The sequence below is a fragment of the Battus philenor genome, unplaced genomic scaffold (assembly GCF_028537555.1).
Source record: "Battus philenor isolate CCGP_79_NKW_IND1 unplaced genomic scaffold, ilBatPhil1.0.hap1 SCAF_2, whole genome shotgun sequence".
Lineage (NCBI taxonomy): Eukaryota > Metazoa > Arthropoda > Insecta > Lepidoptera > Papilionidae > Battus > Battus philenor.
The window spans coordinates 1,866,255-1,889,693 of record NW_027181682.1 but is presented as its reverse complement, the minus strand read 5'-3'; the positions used below and the strand labels follow the sequence as shown (position 1 = coordinate 1,889,693).

General features: G+C 31.1%; 1 long non-coding RNA gene across 1 annotated transcript; it reads left to right on the top strand.

The window, feature by feature from the left end:
• Positions 1-11,583: 11,583 nt before the first annotated feature.
• Positions 11,584-21,616, top strand: LOC137922384 (uncharacterized). The gene is made up of 2 exons (XR_011107516.1): positions 11,584-12,132; positions 21,266-21,616. It is a non-coding gene; the product is annotated as an uncharacterized lncRNA (long non-coding RNA).
• The last annotated feature ends 1,823 nt before the right edge of the window (positions 21,617-23,439 follow it).

Sequence of the window (23,439 nt, the reverse complement as noted above, 5' to 3'; positions counted from 1 at the left end):
AACATTTTCAATCTGTTTACAAGAGGAAAGTAGTACAATTATTTGATAAATTATATCGACGAACATTTTTATCAAGTCTACATCCACCGTTCATCATTTTGAGATCAAAATATATCTATGATTTAGAATCGATGAATATGTAAGACAGCCACATATTTACCGTTCGTGTATTATATTTTAATACATATCTATGTTTTTTATTATATCTCAACATTAATTGTAAGAATATATATAAATATGTTTCTTTTGAATTTTTTTATTGAAAAATTATTAGAATTAAATGTTTAGTGCCATTATAAAAATTAATGAAGCAAATACGGTATGACTCGATGAAAAAATATTTCTATTGCCTCACTGTTTGCTTTAATTGCGGTTTTTCAATCACACGCTGAATCCAACTCGGATTAAAAAGTAGTGCAATGTATGCAAGGTCTTTGGCCAATTTGTGTTGCCAATTATGACATACGGATTCGAGATGTGGTCATTTACCATGGGCTTTATACAAAGGTTCAAGGTCACTCCGAAAGCAATGGTGAGGGCTATGCTCGGAGTTTCGCTGCGAGATCGAATTAGAAATGAGGAGAATCGCAGAAGAACCAAGATCACCGACGTAGCTCGAAGAATTGTTCGTTAGACGTGCGGCGGGGCACATCTCAAAAGGTTCTCGTGTGGCTGGCCTGTAGATGCGGCGCGGGAAGTCAATGGATACGAGCAAACTAGGACCGACCATCGTGGCGATCTTTGGAGGGCTATGCCTTGCAGTGGGCATCCATTAGGGCATTGAATCAGGAATGGGGAAATCTGCAGAAGAATCAAGATCACCGACGTAGCTCGAAGAATTGCTGGTCTCGGGTAGCCGATTTTCCTTCTTGGTGACTTCATTGAAGATAGAAATAGAGGAAAAACGTGTTTACCCAGTATACTTCAATGTTTATAAAATATATTTATTTTTATATTATTTCAAAATACACAGTTCAAGAGTTTCTTTCGTCTGTTATCATGTTTGAGATATTTATCTATATGTAGTAAACTCAACTTGACGCGAATAAGTGATGTAACCCATCTCTTATACATAAAGGAAAGAAAATAAAGAAGTGTAGAGAATTGTTGAATTTGAATTAAGAATTATTATAAACAAAGTATAGTGGCTGAAGTGGCCAGTGATACGAAGCGTTGTTAAACGAACCCTACATATATATAACTTAATAAAAGGAACCAGGAGTACCCGCGCTGATGGAGATAACTAAAATAGTTCATACAAGTAGGTGCAAATTCTTCTCTCATTTGGATTTTATCCAAAGAGAAATGTAAAAATATAGTACCTAAGCCAACAATTCAATTTTAGGTAGAATAGGTTAGTTTAGTTAGTTGATAGTTATTGAAGACTAACTTATATTTTTATTAATTTATAATCACGACATCTTACAGACTAATAATAAAATGACGCAGAAAAATATCAATTAAACAGACTGATAATAAGCCATCACATTTAAAATATTATTTATTCTGTCATTCACAGGAGTTGTTGTCGACTGACTTTGCACGTACGAACCTTTTTTCAAATTTTTATTTGTTTTCCTACTTTTTATATTGCCAGTGTGTTTTTTAAGTGGAATGTCATTGGTTTTGTGTCAGAGTATACTGCTTGCGTATTAAAAAAAGCAAACTTTAATATTTTTAATAAACAAAATATAATTTATAATCTGTAAAATATAATAATTCAGTAAAATTGACAATTAATACAAGTCTTTTTTGAGGTTATATTGTTAAAACGTATATATAGAACCATTTACTAGACCTATAATTATCTATCTTTTAATTCATTTCTTCTTCTTCTTCTGTTTCTTTCTGAGGCAAGTGCGATCGAACCAATACTGATCGAAGTCAGTAAGATGTTTTTATTTATTATTGTTATATATTTATAATATGTATTAACCTTATTTATTATAAGTATATATGTTATATAGGTATGTATGTTTATGATCGTTTGTTTGTAAATATGTATTTTTTGTACAAGTAAACTACCCATTATTAGTACTTTTACCTTTTCCATACTATGGTTGTCTGTAAGAGATTGCCTTGTGTGATAAGACCGCCCATACTTTTTTGTATATTATTGTAAAACTTATTAAATGTATCTTAGCGTGTACAATAAAGAATATTAAAAAATAAATAAATAAAATAAATGTAATTATTGACCTTTGTACTGTGCTGTCCTGTGATAAAGTAAATTTAAATGTTATATTCGTTCACTTAAAATAAACATAAATTTTAAAGAAATATTTTTTTGACAGATCGATATTTCACAAGGAGGTGCGTTAATACGCCATTAAAATTTATACGAGGCGTGACTTGACCACGATTACTACCTTTATTGCTTTATCTGTGGCGTATTTCCAAATTCATGACCCGGGAAAAATATTTTGGGCTCCGAGATTAAATTATTTTATTTTATAAAATATATTACCGTCTCCGCTGTTCTTGTACATAATTAGTCAACTGATTTAATAACAATTGTTTTTTAAATTTATGAATCATGTTCTTCATATTATTTAGAAGTCGGCGTCCTTCGTAAACACGTGTTTAGCCAAATATTTTAGGAGAGCCGTAAAAAAAACTGCGTTTGATCTTTATTTTATGACGAGGACGGTTATAAAACCGTTTACAATGTATCCGCTGCTGCGGTATGTCACTCACCTGGCAACACTGCGATGACGTAACAAGATGTCCCTGACGCAAGGCAATAAAATCCAAAAAAGAAAAAACATTCAGAGATGAAAATAGAAAAGATATAAATATGAATCAGTGGAATTATTGCCAGTACGTAATAATAAATGAATGATCTAAAAAAGATAAGTAAAAAATTATTTTGTATTTCGATTACTCTTTCAATAGTCATGCAGAAGCACATTTTCGGCAATTATTTGAGGTTATAACATAAGTTGAAGTACAATAATCTTACAATTTTTTAATTTTTATGATAGATAAAAAAGTAAACATTTTATTTAATTGTCTGTTTATAAATCTGGTATTATATACGATTAATAATAATTGTTTCATGTAAATTTAATTTATATTTGTAATAATTTAAGTTCAAGAAAATTCTGGGACGAATTATTTAATATTATTTTTAAACAAAAGTAAATAATTGATCAACTGTTAAATGTAGAATATGGCGAGAATTTCCACATTTAAATCTTTTTACAGATATTCGTTGTCGCACATCACTAATAGCGTCCTAATTCAAATCGATATTTGAATTTGAATCCGAACATTCTAGAATGATTTAACATAAAAGTATTTTGTACGTAGTGGCCAGCAATAGGAGAATGAACGCTACAAAGCTTATAATCATAATATAAAAACATGGCATACACAAATTTTTTTTTTATATTAGCGTACATTTTTAATATAGTTATTGCGGGTCATATACTCTTCATGTCAATGGACTCTTGACGTGCTAGATTAAATACTTTCGCGACCTTTTGCCCATCACTAGGCTAATAGCCTAGAATCTAGGCTAATGATCATTTTACTGTCCGGAAACCCAGAAGTGTAGTCGCTGTCTCAAAATGGCGCGAAGTTTATAGGTTCCGGTAGAACCCGCCATTACACAAATTTTAAAAGAGTCAATAAATAAATAATTTTATATTAACACCTAAATTTTATAGATTTAATAATGGTAATTACTTTCCGTAACCATTTACGACGCCATAAAAATGTAATGCTATACATAAAAAATTATGTTTTCATTGATGAATGTTTTAAATAAGTTGTAAAGTAATTAGAATTTTGAGGTTATAAAATAATCGAATAGCAAATGTTAGTTTTACACGCAATTAAATAGATATAAATGCATTAAAACATAAACATTTTATCAGCCGATAGACTCCTACAACAAGATATAGGTTTTCCCTAAAGATCGCGACGATAGCTGGTTTTGGACTAACCGCAGCCACTTAGTGGGGACTTTATCCACGCCATGTTTACCGGCTTGTGATAGTCAATCGAGAACCTTTGGTCATCAACACGTCGGTTGTATGAGCGACGTGCTCCGCCCCTTGCCACTTCGGACATGCTATTCTTTGACATTCATCGCCGCTGATGATGTGATATTGCTCCCTTAATACCGATGTAAATAAAGAATTATATTTCTTTAGAATTCCCCTTTTTTAATGTGCCACAAATGAAGTGATGTTGTTCCCATAGCTCTTTGAGATACTGTGACATTGCACAGGTTAAAAATGAGACACCATGATTTGGTGCCGTATTTTATAATTAACTCATTGATAGTAGACCTTAGTTTTAAACTGAGGGATTTCGAACGAAAAGTGTAGCAGTTTCAGAACGCTGGCTTGAGTTCGACGTATTGACAATTAGTGTAATGTATATAGAAACATGATTATTGTGAACCAATTAAAATGGAATATTTTATACATCAATGAACGTCGTGAATTTATTTCATGTTATACATCATTGGACGAAGCCGTGCTCACGCATCTTGGAATTGATCCAGCGCAAAGGAATTTACATATCTCTCCGTCTTCGTCCCTTTATGTCGGGAGAAATTAAAATTCCTCACCCACAGCTTTATGGGAGACATATGGTCGATATGTTTTCAGTCAAATGATTTTAACCTAAATTACAGATAAATTATACGTAAGTTCAAAAAAAATCGCTATATATATGGCCGTGAAAATATTATAAAATTATATTTATATTACTATGCCAGGTGATAAATATTACACATCGATCTTTGGTAAGAGACAATCGGCTAATTTCGGCTACGTAGTGTTATCTCTGTCGCACGAAATACGACTGAAAAAACGTCACATAGGTAGTGTGGGATAGAGATAGTGTTCTACGAAACTGAAATTAGCCGATTGTCTCTTTCCAAAGGTTAATGTGCAATTTTATCGCCAGGTACTGTAAATATTATTTCAAGTTATATTGTCGTATTTTTCGTACTCATGTTTTTTTTTTAACGGCCCTCGCTATTGGTGGCCTCTAAAAAAAACTACGTACCCCTAACTTTTTGGGATCAGGGACTTTAAGGTTCAATAATTTTTTCAGTCTTTTCTTTATTTATCACTCTCTTTCACGCGTCACAATATCTTTCATTCTTTACTTTTGTCCTTCACAATATCTTTCGTTTTGCTCTTTTATACCTTCTTTCTTTCCTCGCCTTTCTTCCATCATCTTTTTACTCTAAGGTGGCTAGGTACATTTTATTTATTTATATCTTTAATTTTATCGTACATTTATTTTATCTTTATTTACACATTTATTTTACTTTCTTAATTTTTTATTACACATTTCTTTTTCTATTTCTTATTATTAGTTAACAATTTATTTTGTGCAGAGTTTATTAAATACCTTATTCTATACAGTTTTATTTCTTTCAACCGTATCATTCGCCACCCCATGAGCGAAAGTACTCGTGTTGACTTAGTATTTTACTTGTGTAACACAATAACTAATAAAAACCTCATTACAATGTAATACAATTTTGACTTTTAGGTTAGTTGTAATAAAAAAAATCGTCCCTGTTTATACTTGGCTCTTGTAAGAACAGAGTTCTTTGGGTACACCAATAGCTTTATGTTAAAGGATTCTATCATGGAGGAACAATTCTATTCTATCAAATTAGTCATGGAAATCTTACTTATACGTACACTAGCGATAAATTTTCGAAAATTGAAAAGAGTAAATAAATAAACTGTGTTAGTTTAAATTATAAATTAGTTATATCGTCTACCCGTTAGTGGTCGCCACTCGAGAACCTTTCGGCCCCAACGACCATCGGTTGCACGAGCTATACTGCCACTTCAGATGGGAAATTCTTTAAACCACGTCGTTGATCTTGGTTCTTCTGCGGATCTCATTTCTGATACGATCCCTCAGCGGAACTCCGAGCATATTCTCCATTGCTTTCTGTGTGAGCCTTATGACTTAGTGACCAGGTATCGAATCCGTATGTCATCACCGTCATATCACTACATATAATATTTATAAATAATCTATTTTTAATAAATAATTCTTTATTAGCTGAGTTCAATTAATCTATTTACGCCGTAAAGGTTAGCGCTGGGACATCCAGAAATAAAACAAAAAAAAAAACAAACAACTGTCATCTGTCAACGGGGAAAGGCGGGAAAGAAACGGAGCGTTCATTTTCAAAGTGGATTATTTACGGCGATTCTATTTTTAAAATTATCGCCAAACTGTTTTTGTTTTCTCTTTTCTCCGAGCGTGCGCGTTCCGAATTGGCACCAAAACACCGGATGGCAGTTATTATTGGGTCGGACGCGAAAGAAATCGAAAGTCGTAATTATCACGTTAATTAATGACGTTTGGCTGCCAAGAATGACAGTCGCGTAAATAATTCAATAAAAATATATTACATTTTGAGAAATTTATATTAATATGCTCGTAATTTGTTATGTTACCTTTGGTAAGTTAATATTTAAATATATTTTTTTAACAAACAGATTAAAATAGTACAAATCTGAAATGGCCACAGATAACCTAATACCAATTTATAATTGTTAAATTTAATATTAAATGCGGACTGGCAAGGAAAGTGTAGCAATTCCATCCACAAGATATCCACGTTTATCTATTTTATTTTTGAGAGAGGAATATATTGTACAAAGATTTTTTCATTAAACTTTTTTATTTTTACCCTCTCTCTCTAATGCTTTCTCTCTTTCTTTCTTCTTCATTCCTTCCAAGGAGAAGGTAGGATTAAAGCCACTTTCAACCAATAGAGGTCAATCTAAGGGGATGTATTTATCTATCTCTAGATATAAAATGTATATCTTGATTGTTCAAAAGTATCGAAACTCGACTCGTTAAACACTTATGTATAACTTTTTTTTGAATTTTTGTCAACAGTTTTTTAATAATTTTTATGTGTTATAATGTACAATAATAACTATTATATATATATATATATATATATATATATATATATATATATATATATATATATATATATATAACGTTAATAAATAAAATGATAGAAAACGATGATCGTAGATAAATATGAACTTCATAAGGAGAACTATTATAAAGTCTGAAAAATTTAGCTTAGACTACAAAATTGACAAAATTATTCACAATTAATTAGGCAGCCTTTCAATAACAACAGAGCATTTGTAAAAGAAAATTCGACTCACTTTTATGTTTTCCCTCCTCTATGGTTCTGTGGTCATAGTTTATTTATATTTTTGGTTATATTTTAAAAAGGTTTTATTATTTAATTGTATTTCAGTTAGAAGCGTAACCAAAGGCTGCGTAATTTAACATAAAATAATAAAAAAGATAAAATTAGTTTATTCAACATTGAAACTTTTAACATAACTCTATTGATCGTAAACTTATTATCTATTTATTTTTTAATTTATTATATTTTTGACTCTATTCCGCTTCGCAAGGTGTTATAATTATGGAGAAGAAGCAGGAAGAAATTCCACAACAACACATCTTATAATAAAGTTTAACAATGCATATTTATACAATATATATATGATCCATTACACACGCTACTTATTACATACTAATTTTATATATATATTTCATTTAGAAAAACAATTTTGATTAGTCAGAGTGGCATTTTAAGATGATTTTTAATTAAAGGAAACCATTAATAGAGAGTTCTATTCTACAGGGAATTGGAATATTCTAGAATTCGTCTTTTGGTGTACAAAAGTGATTTTAAAACATTAATAAATGAATAGATGCTTCTTACTTAGATTTCATAATGACATTTAAGGTTATATTTGTATATTATTTGCAATAAAATTTTCAAGAACAAATTATTTGAAATTTCATTGTTTATTTCGTATTTAATAACAATTTTCAAGTGCTCATGGGTTCAAGTGCGCCATGGTGCTCAAAAATAGGTCAATGCATCCGGCGATCTGCGTCTTTGCCTACTCTCGCCGCATACATAAAAAAGAAAAAAAGTAATTCGAATTTTAAATTCGTTGATGTACCTAGATTAGTGTGATCTAAAAAGTGTGTTAATAGAAAACGTAATTAATTCCATTGTAATAGAGTTTAAATTAAAGAAACTCTGTTGTTAAAAATGCACACATCTTGCGATGTAACGTGGAATCTTCACGGCCGATACTCCAGCGGAGCGAATATAGCGCGGCTTATCATTCTCCAGAAATGAATGCACAGGACCGTACTCGGATTCGAAATTCAAATTTCAAAAATAATTAAGAATTTATATTTACTTCGTCCAAAAATCGTTTATAAGGCGAAACGAGCTTGAACATTTGGCACATGAACACAGAATGCATATACAACGGTGTAAACATATCTGACAATTGATAGGTGCGCTACAGATTACGAACTGGCAGGTTATAAATTTGGATACGTCGTCAGAACGAAAAATAGACTTTTTTTTCGTTTTAGTATATTCTCGTTGCATACAATCTGTGGTCAGTTGCATTTTGACTGTCACTGAGTTTAGTACAAAATGGTCGGACACGCATCTGAAGGCAAGAGCCTTGCTGCTACATACTGTATACTCCTTCTCTTACTCGTCGCACTCTGGATGCTGTATTCGGTGTTCTAGTACCAAGTAAGTATTAATATATTGTTTCAATCATTCTTTATTTAAAATATCTATTTTAATTAATGTTTATATACAAAAACAATTTACTAACTTATGTTAGTTATGTGATTAAATAATCAATGAAGTTTTTGTACTCAATATACGCGGTTCATCATCATCAGGCTAGCTTTAAAACGCCTCCTTCATTAGATTCAGAGGTAGAGCGTCTTGACGGCTCTTGGTGGCAACTGTTTATGAATTATACCATTGAAAGAAGGGAGAAAAAGAGAAATAGATGGCATATCCCAGCATCAGAAATTTGGAAGAGGAATGAGGAGGAATGTGTCTCTACTTATATATTTATACATCGCACCTATCTAAACAGCTTGCATTTGAATATGTTTTTTTTTGGACGACAATATGGAGTAGGAATGAGAAAGTGTTAGCACTAATCATAATTTTAAAAAACTTGATATTGTAAGGGTGTCGTTAAAAACAAATAAAACAACAATGAATTAAAACATGCAAAAATGTGAGCAAAAAAAGTTTCGTAATATTTCATGTCATATTAAAAAAAAAGGCACAGGCGTTGTCTTTAGACTAGATTCTAAAAAAAAAAAATTGCTGTCTTATTTAAAATTCCTATTAATCGTCTTGTAACACTATGAAAGAATACCTTTGATGTCTGAGATTTTTGCCTGCCAACAAAATAAGGTTAATTACATGTAATGGTGCTTGGAATAAACAGTCAAATAGAGAAAGAGAGGATTACCAGTTTTAGTCATCAAAGTCGTCAGACCTTTCTAGACTTCTAAAGGAAGGTAATAGGACCCAAAAAAGAGCCAATAAATAGAGAGTGCAGTTAAAATATTTAAAAAAAGAAAGGAAAGTGACAATAAACTTTCATAATTTTAAAAGTCGACATAATAAACTGCGATATAGATAATAAGGAATTAAAATTATATTAATATTAAAGTAATGCAAATGAATGTAAAAAGCAAAAATAAAATAAAATATCAAAGTAGAAAAGATGGCGATAGAAGAGATGCGATGTATGAAAGGAAAGAAAAGGAATGCAAGATATTGTGAAAAAAAGAGAAGGAATAGAACATATTAAGAAGGATGAGAGAGAAGCATGATAATAATAATATTATCATGCTTCTCTCTCATCCTTTCATTACCATAGGGGGGAAAGAGAGGTACCACAAAAAGGACGATCAGTGATTCTTTGTCTCTTTTATACATAAGAATGTTATGCTCTACAGCTTATATTTAGGTACATGAAGGACTTCTTTTTTATATCAAAGGCACTCTATATTGATATGTTTATAAGGGCACATAGTTTTATCATAAGTAAAATTGAGATAAAAAAATATTGAGGCATGACTCGAGTCTGGCCCAGTACCGTGACGTGGGGGCCTGCCTCAGGGCGGACGAGGGTCCTCCAGTGTTCAGTGCTGCCTGGTCCGCTACATTGCAACCATGCCGATCAACGCGGAGACCGTCAATCTGGCTGCCACGTACATGATCCTGGTGATCCTGCTGTTCCTGCTCTGGTTGCTATATTCAACGGTCTTCTAAATCGGCATTTCCGACCTTGTAAGTTATGACTGTTAAGATGTTTCTAATTTTTTTTTACGACATTTTATATCTCTGTGAAAACTTTTATGTAACTTTCAAAATTAAAATAGAAATCATATAAATTAAATCATGTTTTAGCAAATTATATGGCGGTATATTTAATCTTATTTATATCAGATTTGTATAATTTTCGGAGTTTATTTTACTAAAACTCGCTTCAGCAAAATTTCTATAGTATGCGAAATAAAACCTAAAATCCTCGTGAAAGGACATTTTATTCTTTAAGCCTATCAACCACATTTAAAATAAAGAATCCGTCTGCGCTTTCTTCGACCAGGCAACCCATTATTAACATTAATATACATATGTATATATATACATATATATATAATTATATCCATAACACTACTTAACTTCAACAAACTGTGACTTTATTCTTCTTAGGTCAAACCTATCGCAATTATAAACAACTACTTGGTTGGTAGCAGTGAAGATATATACCATTTATGGCATATGTATATGTATATACACACACACACACAAACATATATATATATATATATACTTTACTCAAAGCCTCTTACTTACTATCAACCATCGATAGGTTCTGTTAAGCAATCGAAATGCTGGCAACATATACATAAAAAATAATTACGATGTAATAGGTTAAAAATTTATTATACTTCAAGTAATATTGGAGTAATTTCTAAATAATTGTCCATTTTTAATTAGCGTATATATATCATTACGTCATTTAATGTGACCACTAGTGTGTTTCGTGTAAACTATACCATTATATCTATTTTAATAGGAATTAACATATTTGACTGCCCCTATATCATCCATTAAAGCTAGGATAGTTTCAAATATGAAATGGTATAAAATGAACCAACAATCAACTAAAACGAGAGTTTTTTTGAGGTCTCTTTTACACTTAAAGCCTTTCACACTATGCTATAATTATTTTTTTTTGAAATAAACTTTTTTAATTTAGTTTAAAACAATGTAGAGATATTATTTTGATGAAGTAATCCGTGATGATCAGCCATTCTAAAAAATAAAATATCTACACTAAGTTCCTAGGTCTGGTGATGAAATAAAAAAAATCAGAAAAGAGGTTTTTATTTTAATGAACTTTGTAAACTTACTGGAAGATATTTAAAATCATTATCAAAAGATATTTGATTTATGTTTAACGTTTTCTCTATGTCATGATTTACAAAAGTGATTTTTTTTTAATATTGCTGTGTTTGCTTGAGGGTCTAGATGAAGGGAAAAATAGTTTTTTTTTTAATTTCTTTGGAAATAATATTATACAACAGTAACATTCGTACAGCCAACCTATAAAAAAAAAAAACTAATAGTAATGTGAACATTTATAAGATTGGTATCAAAATTGAAATTCTAGGTTGTTAAGGGTTAAAAAAGGAATATATGAAAGAGAAGAATGATAATAATAAAAAATATGAATAAATTACTTGAATTAAAAAGTCCCTGTCCCACACGATATAGGGGAACAAGAAGTCCCCAACAGCGGGGACCATAAAAAAAGGGTTAAAAGGGGGCAATTTGAAAGTGATTTAGACACGAGTTTAAATATAAAGATACATATGTTACATAGGGAAGCGTAAGATCTTAAGAAAGGTGACATGGCACATAAAAGGTTGAAGAAGAATGCTCCAGATTCTTGCATGACGTCCGCGTTTCCAGAGGGAACTTGTCAATGCGGAGTTTCTATTATTGCGCGTTCATATTTATAAATGTGGATATTTGGAGATGAGAGGCGTGGCTTCGTGTTGGCGAACGCCGGTCGGCGACAGTTTGGGAGGGTCACTCAGTTTTCTGGAGCGACCTGTGAAGTCAACAAGCGGCCGCTAGCACCAAGATGCCGAATCACGAGACCACAAGCCTCATTGCCACCTATCTCATCCTGGTACTCCTGCTCGCCAGTCTTTGGCTTCTCTACTCAGGGATGTTCTGAGGTGCTGTAATGTATTCTATTCAACGATTTAAATGTACTTTTTTTAACTCGCCACTATTTCGTATTCAACTGTTCAATTTGTTTTTTTCTAAAGCAATGCATTCTAAATTCAATTAAATTAATTTTTTTCGCCAAATTAGACATATTTAAAAAATTTCTAATGTAATATATCGATGAAACCTTTCAGTATTTCTAATAATAATCAATATAGATTAAATAACGAAATACAATATTAAATAAGAATAAATATATCGTTAAATGAGATAAATATCTAATAGTTTATTTCTATATGTGTTGCTATATCAAAATTAGCTAAGTAATGCATCGAATAATAGATATATTTAATTTATATTTAGATTTGAATAATTCCTCGGTGTCTTTAATATACAATGTAGTAAATTTAAAAAAATCAACCGGGAAAATCGATATATCTAAAGTTATATATCGATTTAATTATACTTACGTTTTTTCTTTTTCTAAATCATTGTATTACGATCTCCTTGGAATTTTTATAACCTCTTTAGTGAGGCGACTACTAAATTTGATTGAAAAGAAATTGTTGTAAAAAAACTTTTAAATTTGGAATTACGCGAGCACTGAACAGACTTTGACAGAACAGAATTTAAAATCGTATTACGCGCGCCAATAATAGACTTTGACATTTAAAATCGTTTTTTATATTTAATTTTTGGCGCTTTTTATAATTGTATATTATAAATATATTGAATCTTTAACTGTTAATAAGATTAAACTTTTGTGATATATATGCAGATAATGTAGAGAAACTTTTATTAAAATATTTCATATCTATTTGTGTTTCTTGGTAACTTGTAATGAAGATCCTATGTAAACAAGAATTGCGTTGCTGCCAAGTGATTTTAAAATGTTTCGTGAAACGATGGACCGTAGTAAACATGTCAGTTTTTGAAAGCAATCAGACTATTACGTGTACGGAATCGTGTTCACAGAATTATAGGATTATAAAAAAAAGTAAAATTATTCGTAATATTCTTGGCTATTGGCTTATTTTTCGCTTTGTTCAATTTAAAATTTAAGAATTCTTTATTCAACATACGATTGCATCTCTGACTGACGTCAAATTGAATCTACCGCCTGAGAAGAACGGCATCCAGTATTTTTTCCGAAAAGTCTTACCAGTAGTACTACTGGGTAGTATTACTGGTAAGACGTACGTAGTAGTAGTACTCCTACTGGGAATTTCCTTGTCTATAGAATTACTAATAGTAAAAGCATTACATATTCACTAAACCAAGCCTGGGGAACACGTCATTCTAAAAATGTGCTATCTATACAAATAAATCAAATTCGAGTATCTGTTTGTAATTTTAAAATAAAACATAATCTCTGAAATGACTAAATTCTTAAAAGAAAAAAAAAACTATATAAAGTAAATGATTTTTTTCTTAAATTCCACGCGGACGCAGTCGCGGGCATAGCTTGTATTTATGGTATTGTGGTAGCCCTTGGCACACAAATATTTTGGATAATATTTTTAAATCTCACAAAAGAAGCTTTTTGAACACAAAAGTTGTTTTCTCTTTCTCTCTTTCGGAATCAGTAATTCTTTATTATAGTTGTATCTTTGATTTTTCCCTTCTCCATTCAAAGATTTTGAGACGTTTTTAGAGCATTCATACTTTTTTTTCTCTATCTATAATAGGAAAGGCAACGCATGAGTTCATACAGCCAAGTATTGCGTTTCTTTCTACTCCATTTGTTCCTATTTTTGACGTCTGTCACAGATATTTAAGAACGTTGATTTATTTTTAATTACTAACAGTTGTTAACTTATTTAAAGCATAGATAATTTTATAATTACAGATTAAATAAAAATCACACATTAAAATGTAGATATTTAATAATCAAAATAATATTAATATTCATTATAGAAGAACAAATGATATTTTAATTTTGATAAATCGGTCATTAGAATAACAGATAACATATAAGTAATTTTAAGGAGGCATAATTTTTTGACATCTGTGCTAGCAGCTGTGAACTTCTTCAAAGTATAGAATATATTATAATTACAGAATTAAAAAAATCACACACTAAAGTGTAGATATTTAATAATAAAAATAATATTAATCGTCATCCATTTACTATTTCAGTTTTAATTTTGATAACTCGGACAGCAGTTTCGAATAACAGATAATATATGCGTAATTTGAAAGAGGCGTAATATTTTTGTTTATCTCTGTATATTTTAATATTAACTCTTAAATAAACAAATATATTTTATATCATTTTAAACTCGCTGTTAATATCTAAAGAATTTATAAATTATTTAAATAATTAGCATTGATTTAACGTGCTAATGTTATTTCTATAGTAAACATAAATCGCATAAATAGCCTGTTATTTAACGCATCGCGATTTACGGTTTACGTCGGCAATTTCGGTTTTGTTGCAGCTGTTAAGTCGTTTCAACTGCTATTAGCGTTACAGTTAATTCCTCAGAGCGTTGGTAATCATCCATGAACGAAATTTGCGAATTTATAACGACCTCCGACCTTATTCTAGCTAAAATTTTAGTTCTTTAATATCGAAAGCAGATAAATTATCTCACTTATACTTCCATTTACTAATTGTGAATCTCCCAATCTTTTTGTCATTCCAACGATTGAGGTCTTCCCTTATCCAGTATCTTGTAGACCCGGGGTCAGTCTGAATCACCAATGAAACATATACATGTGAATTAGAGAAATAAATAGCTATAGTTAATTAAATATATTAACTCGTTGATAATGGCGATAAGGCATGGAGCCTTTGCCAAAAACGTACAAACAGACCAATTCGGTGACTCACTAGAAGATTTAAAATTAGAATTTTGTAACGGAAATAGATTTAAATAAAAGCTATGCTAATATAATGCTATTTTTACTTAATGCTATTTCGTTATTATACTTTTTTAATCTGTATAATATGAATTGCGTCATTTGCACTACATTTTTTATTACTGTTAGAATTGTAAAAGTTATACCATAGATACATACAATGTTTCTTTTAAATTTGCCACATATTTGTTATATATTATTTATGTTTCGTTATTTTATCCTATAGATGGCCTCTGTAAAGTATAGGCCTCCCTCAAAGATATCTATAAGGGAATACACAATAATCGCTACGTTTGATAAGCGGGTTGGTGATTGCAGTGTGGTATTAAACTGGAAACTTATTTGTGAACAGTGGCATTATATATATAATTAATGCACAAAATGTGAACTATATAAGATTCTATCTTTGAAATCGAACCCGTGATCTACAATTGCGAGTCAGCCAAATAAAGTAGGACTTTTATTTACCGAGGAAAAATAGGAAGGATTTTGATTAAGAGGTAGAATGGGTGGTAAAATCCGTTGCCGGCCTGTGGAATTGTAATAAAAAATATATAACATATTTCAGAGTTATGGCTTTGTACCCCTGTACAAAGCCATAACTCTGAAGATTGTAAATAGCAGTAAAAACTTTTAAGCTTTTTGCTGCTAAACGAGATAAACTTTCACTCATTTAAACATATAACTAATCACCCTATATAGTTAGAACACTGTTTTGATTCTTATTGGATTTTAATTGGCCCATTCCAACTCGAATAACACACGTTGTTAATATCGCGTTAGATATGTATAAATTTTAAAAATAAAGTCGTCGCCAACGGATGTGGTGGGAGATATTCGTATATTCTTTTCAGTTGCAAAAGATCGCGCAACGTTGGAATGCCAAAACGCATCAATTATCCAAAGCTAATTCCGAACCAAAGACAAAAGAGCAACGACCATAAATCATAACACAACGACAAGCGAAGACGCCGCGTTGATGACTAATTTAAAAATGATTAACTACCGATGTATTCGTTCGGAAACAAATTTAACGCACAAATTATATTTAACAATTCAGAAATACGTTTATAAAATATAAATTATTTTTTAAATATGTAAAATATTAATTTTTATAGTCTGTAAATTTTATTTAAAACTATAATACTATATTTTTTAATAACACATACGTAATTAATATACAATTATCACATGTTCATGTAATATTCTAACTTTAATTTTTTTTTGAATAATAACAAGCTTTCATATTAAAAAAAATTCCAATTATAACTATAGACATATATAGACATATGTTGTCCAGTTTTAATTTTTAATAAATAATTTGAATTAAGAACAGTATTTAAAAAATGTAACGTTTTTTATCTTTTTGGCATATATTTATAACCTTTATAATCTGGCGCGTAAATAAATAATACTGCGTTTCTAATGTCGTAAAAGATGACGTATATGTCAATATCAAAAAAATTGATTTTCAAATTCTATGACAAAAATTCAACGGTCAAAAATGCAATTTATTTCAAATGAAACTGTTATAAAGTATTAGAAATAAATGATTGAATGAAGTTATTCTGTAGTTATGGTACGACTAACAGATATACGGATTAATTTTTATATATATTCTCGGCTATGCGTCACCATGTTTCTCTGTGTTTGGCGGAATGAAAACATTCAGTTATTGAATTTTTGTTAGCTTTAACGAGATATTTCTATGAGTACATATATTTTTAATGAGCCCTCATTACATGTCATGTCCAAAGAGGTTGTTTATTCGTAGATTATATATACGAGATTATAATATAATTTAAACACAGCGTTTCTACGAATTTGAAGCCGTGATGCCCGTGCACGTAATTTGAATTCCAGCTGCTCGTATAAATGTAGAACGGTATTCCAGTGTCCGAGTTGCTCTCAAGGACTGTTTCTATTTCTGTAAAGCATCCAATGTTATAATATCGCGTATTTGTTAAAATTTTCTATTCCATCCTAACCTCCATAGTTATGCTAACGACCTCTGTTTTATTTTTCGAATACGATTTTCAAATTCAAATTTGAAATTTATTTATTAATATACATACATTATTGAATATTCAATTATTTTAATGTTATATTAACTTTAGGTGCTCTTTTTTTGAATTAAAAATATAGATATAATATATCTATATATATATATATAGATATAAGCAGATAAAATTTTCCTTATTTAATGTCAATGTTACAGATTATATAAAAATAATTTTATAACGGAATAAATTACGATTTATTTTTAAATATCTGACGTCTTTTGACTTAAAAATGCGCGGCAAAATGAATGTCTACAATTTGTATTAATAAATCTCAAATTTCGCTTGTGAAATGATCATATTAGCGTGTGAAAGATTTGAACGATAATAAAGCTTGGAAATGAATTGCTTTGATAGCATTGGTGTGTTATGAAAGGGATTGTAAAAAGTGTTTGTTGCGGACTCTTTAATAAGTGCGCGTGTGGAACTATCATTTAAACTGAAGTCTGCACTTATATATCTGACATTCTTCTCATGACATATAACTGATCCTCCGCGGAGAATATATAGGTGAATAAAAGAACATATTGTTTTTGTTTACCACGCCTTTTCAATTCCATCGTAAGTGGCAGAGACTTTTTAAAATTGGGTTTATATAGAAATTGGTAAGAATATATTCGGTATGGTATTAGAACAGATAAACCACAAATCCTCATAAAAGATATCGATTTCTATCTTTAATGTTTTGCAAGGCTATTAAAATAAAAAAAAAACAACGATATAAATATAAAATTTTCTCTATATAAAGGCCTTGGTGCTTTTCGCCATTTTTTTTTGGCTCGAGAAAAAAAGTCTGGTGGAAGGTCTTTTAGTTAACTATTACCGCAGGATCTAAGCTCGCAGCCAGAATTGATTAGCGTATTCTCGATAGAGTGCGCTGACACTGCAGTTTAATATCAATTAAATCAGGGGTGATCAACCTTTTTTGGTCGGAGGGCCGCAGTTTCAAAAACAGTGGGCCATGAAAAAAATAAAGTATATATTCAAGGTTCAAACCATGTTCTAAACGTAATTTATGTTCGTAATCAACCGATTTACAACTAATTAGATACTTTTATTATCTTTAAAGCCTTGATTCTAGCATTTTTTTAAAAAAAAAATACAAAAAAAAATTAAAATTCACTTGCCTCGAAGGCCGCATGCGGCCCGCGTGCCGCGGGTTGCTCATCCCTGAATTAAATTATAAAGCTGTATTCACATTGATCAATTGAAGTAAGCCATTCGGATAGTACACACGCATCTCTTTTATTTATTAAGAGGCACGTGAGAGACTATAGTTAGGAGGTAGCTTGGTTACAGAAAATTTAGTTGCCTCGGAGCATTTGAGCTAAGTTCACTTTCTTTTACTCGTGGGGAAATCCTGCATGGGTTATCCCTCCGCTGCGGGGGCAACGAAAGAGTTATGGACTTCTACCAGCTAAAAACGCACAGTCTTCTTGAATGCCGTGTGTTGAAACTACGGGAACGCTTTCGCATACTACCGCAGTTTCAACGGCGGTGGCCCAGTGCCTCAACTCCCTACTTGCGGCGGATCACCATGAATCCATCTCCAAAGCCATGTTAAGGGGGTTGGAGAATGGCGCGGTATAACACCCTCTGACGTCCAGGACTTCGACAGCGGATGGGGAGCTCAGATGTTCTTTCTCTCTCTCTATCCGCAGCTTCCTTCTGCTACATCACTTTACCGTAGAAGCTAAGTTCACTTAACCTGACCTTTTACTTGGTATCTGTGACAATCTTCTCGATGGACATAAGATACTCTGTCCTCTGGGGGAACAGGGGATTCCTGCTCACTAAAACCACCTCAGTGGTCGTCTTTGGTACCTTTGTAGGGATCTCAGGATCTTCTACGGAACCCGCAGCTGCCTCTCAACACGAGACCATTTCGCGTTGCTATCCTTCTCGGGTTCGTATTCAATGGATGATGAAGGCCCGTACTTCCAACGTCAGCGAACCTGATGCTCTTTTTATCACCTCTTACGACAGGCATACATTAGTCTTTTTCTGATGAACCTGGGATAAAGGTTTAACCTATAAATAAAAAGTAAAATTACAGATAAAAATATAAATATTTTTATCTGTAATTTTACATATAAAATAAAAAGATGTTGTAATAAGTACTAAATTTAAAAAGAAATGTAGATGAAGGAGATATGGTAAGGAGGATCAAAATGTGATAGGTCAAAGAAATTGCGAAGGATGTTAGGAGAAAGATATATAAAAATACAACAAACTGAAAAAAATGTTCATCTTGATATAGTGACGTCCCTGACGCATACAAAGCAGGGGCGAAAAACAAGCACCCAAAAATTGAAGCAAGAAAAAAATCTAACCTTATCTTCGTATTTTTTTTTAAGAATTTCGAATTCCGGTCAATTGAATGACTCATGATTGTCATAAATATAAACCCGTATTCTCTACAAACAAAAACGAAGACTCTGAAATGTGAAGAATTGCTATCGTTTCTTATATTGCTATAAATATAATTCTTAACATGATTCTATGAATGTTTCTAAATATCCTCTCGCGTCACATTCGAGTGATATTCGTCATTGGATCACACAAATAGTCGGTACGGACAGAAACCGTACCGAAAATAACACGATTCAGAGACATTACGAACGGCATCATATATATTTTTTAATCTGTATTCTCTTACGTTTCGCTTTTATTACGTTGTTTTATTTTAAAAATTGTAAAATTAAATCGTAATTTATTATTTATGTAACCACAGATAAATATAAATAATACAATTATTTAGTAATACATTTGACGTCTAAATTAAATATGTTTTATTATCTGTAATTAAAAAAATACTACAAGCAACCTTTCCTTTCTCTGTAGTATTTTGTTTAACCAGTTTACTCACCTTATCTTAAATCTAGATCTCTTTTTCTTTTGTCGCTCACGCTATCGGAGAACTTGTAATTGAAATTTTCTACTATGCCTTTTCATTCTACTATATTAATGGAAAATTCTTTCATTGTTGTTGCTGTCAGTTAATAAATATATTGTAAAAGAGCACTTCTTTGCACTAATATGTATATACATATATCTATATCTCTCTATATATATATGTATATATGAATATTTGTCTGTATGTCCTTTATAGAATCTTAAACTATATATCTAATCGTGTGATGATCTTCAGCAAAGTTGACGTGAATGTGCCCACAACGGTTTGTAAATGTATGACCAATTTTCAACAGATGGCGCCACTGTTATTACAATGAATTTCATATATAACCGTGACAGTTGATATCAGTGGCGTAGCTATGGTATTTGAGGCCTGGGGCAGATTGGGGCTTGGTGCCCCCCCCCCCCCCTAAAGAGTCTAAATAATTTCAAAATTCAGAACAGAATGTAGTTAATATATATTTTTTTGGGATCAAAATAATAATAAATATATATAAAATAACTTTAGATCTCCTCGCTTTTTGGCCTGCAAAGTCATTAATCACATTTTCAAAATCAATAGTGTCGACTAGTTCATGTTATATTGACATTATTGCAAGATCTTGCAATAATGTAATAATTTATTATTTTGTCATTTAGGGCTCTTTTAAAAAAACACTTTGTGTGTTTTGCGAATGAAAGGCTTAAACACTGTGTATATTATAATTTGTAACCGTTTATTTTTTTTTAATGTTCAATATTATTTAACAACTTTTTTAGCACAAGAATAGTAAAATTCGATATTCTTTTTATGTTATTTACTTTAATTTATGGTTTTCATTTATATTTTAAATTTTATTATTCATCATTCAAAAAAAAAAATTTAACTTTGGTGCCCCCCTACTTGTGGTGCCTGGTGCGGCCGCCCCGCTCGCCACCCCCTAGCTACGCCACTGGTTGATATTGATTTGAATTGAAACGAAAACAGTAAACGAATAATGACATTACGAGTTGTGGGTGACATTAGATTTTATGTCACATAAAAACGAAAATAAAAACTAAATAAATAAATTATTTATTTGTTAAATCAATAAAAAAACTGTATAAACTTGCAGGCTGTCTGGTACCAGATTTATGTTTTCGAACTTAAGCCAATAATATATCATTTAGTTTATAGTTTTATTAAAAGCATTGAACGATAGAATCTAAATGCGGATTTTATTATTCAAAAAATTTGTTAATACAAACGTCTTCCGTTGAGTGCACTCACAGTATAAACTGCGGTAGCTTTACGAATTTAAAAATGTAATCTTTGTTACAGATGCGGCCGGCATAACCGAAGAGACCAATGATGAAGGCGGATAGTTAAAAAAAAACATAATGATTTAACTTAAGGGAACCGTAATTTTATTAAAATTAAGTTATAAATAAGTTATTCTCGCTATACACCCAAGCATTTAAAAGTTAGCGCGGCGACGATTGAAGATTCAGCCCCAAACATCGACGGCACATCGACGCATGGAACAGATGCTGGGCATTCCAATGTACACGCGGACAAAGTTCCGAGATAAAGACATCCATCTTCACGAACTTCAGTACGTTTTATATCTACTTTAATGTGAACACTTAGAATATTCAATTAAGAGTTTTGTAATAAAGTTTTTTTTTTAAATATCCCTCTTCTTTTTTTTTGCTATTTATTTACCATAGATATTTTATGTTCTTATGAGATTGGAGTGAAAGATATATACATCATATTTATGTATGATGCACTCTGTTAAAAAACATATATTTCAGATATGCATAATGATTACATTTTCATTTATTTATTTATTTTATTTATTTATTTAACAGTTTATTGTACACAATAAAAACACTAAAGTAACAATACAAATATAACTGACACAACAGGCACTACTTATTTCTAACCAGAAATTTCTTCCAGTAGGCCTACGGAAGGAGATTCATAAAAAGTAAGGCAGACACAACGTGCACAATAATTAAATTGAAATATTTACAATAGATACGACTTTTGACCATAATTACATACTTAACATGAACATAAATGTATACTTACATATTATATACTTACATAAATAAGCATAATAAATAATATATATACATAATATAAGCATAAATACATATATAACATACATAGCTAAAAATATTATATATACTAGACAACTAGCGATAAATAGTGCTCTTTGACTCGCTTTTTAAATACAGGTAATGATGGACAATCACGTATTTCGTAGGGGAGAGCGTTCCCTAATCTTGCGGCATGGACAGTGAAGGAATAGGAAAAGAAATCAGAGTGATGGTTGGGATGGCCAGTGACGTCCTTACGTTCGAACGACAAGGTTTGTCCTGGGCTCGGGAGAAGTGGAAAAGGTTACGGAGATAAGAAGGAGTATTTATTATTGTATTATATTTATTAAATGTATTATCCATTATTTATTATATGTTACATACATATGTATGTATGTTAATATATATGTATGTTTTCTACACGTTAACTAGCCGTTATTTATACATCTACTTTCATACAATGGTTGTCTGTAAGAGATTGCCTCGTGTGATAAGACCGCCCATTGTATATTTTTGTTAACTATTATGGACTTATTTAATATATAATCATATTTAACTATCTGTTCATGCAAACTGACTGCCAGAATTGGTCGCATTCCAATAAAAAAAAAAACAATTACAAAGTGATCACTTTTGATACTTTATGATAAGAAGTAAGTGTAAAAGGTTTTAAACTCTTAATTGTCAAATCTTTTATATATATATATATATATATATTTATAGAAAAATAGTGGTATTGATCGAGTTCTTCTTGAGCTTTGCACTTAGAAACACATTTGGCGATACAATTATATTCATATATATAACAGCATCAACTATACTCATAATTCATTCATGTAAATCATTGTAATAGATGTTGAATTTATCAATAGGACGAACGTCGATTTGGATAGAGGCCAGGCTATTTCGGCGCATCGTCGGTACAGGAAAATCACTTTCAGCTGACCCGTATCAAGCCTACCCCGGTGTGGGATTCAATCTATTTTAGATTATGCAGTCAATCATATAACGCATACGTCTTGTATACATTATTCCAATTGAAGTCAGATATCATTTCAGTATAATGAACCAATTGATACGGAAAAAACTTTCGAATGAATTCAACTACTATATGAAGCCAAATTTTTATTTTAAAACATTGTTCCCCAGTTCCTTTAAAGGTTTATACGTGAAACGTCAATCTTGTATACATATTTATTACAAACACACAGATATTTGATCTACATATATATGAGATAATTTTAATTTTAGTTATTTAATAGATCAGGCGTTATCTTGCGGAAGTCCATCCTAAGTAAGAAAAGGACCAATATTTAGCCACTTCCGCACATGCAGTGGTAGTCGTGCAACAAAGTGCATCGCCCGCCGTCCCGCTGATAAATGAGTATGCGGCAAACATATTTATGT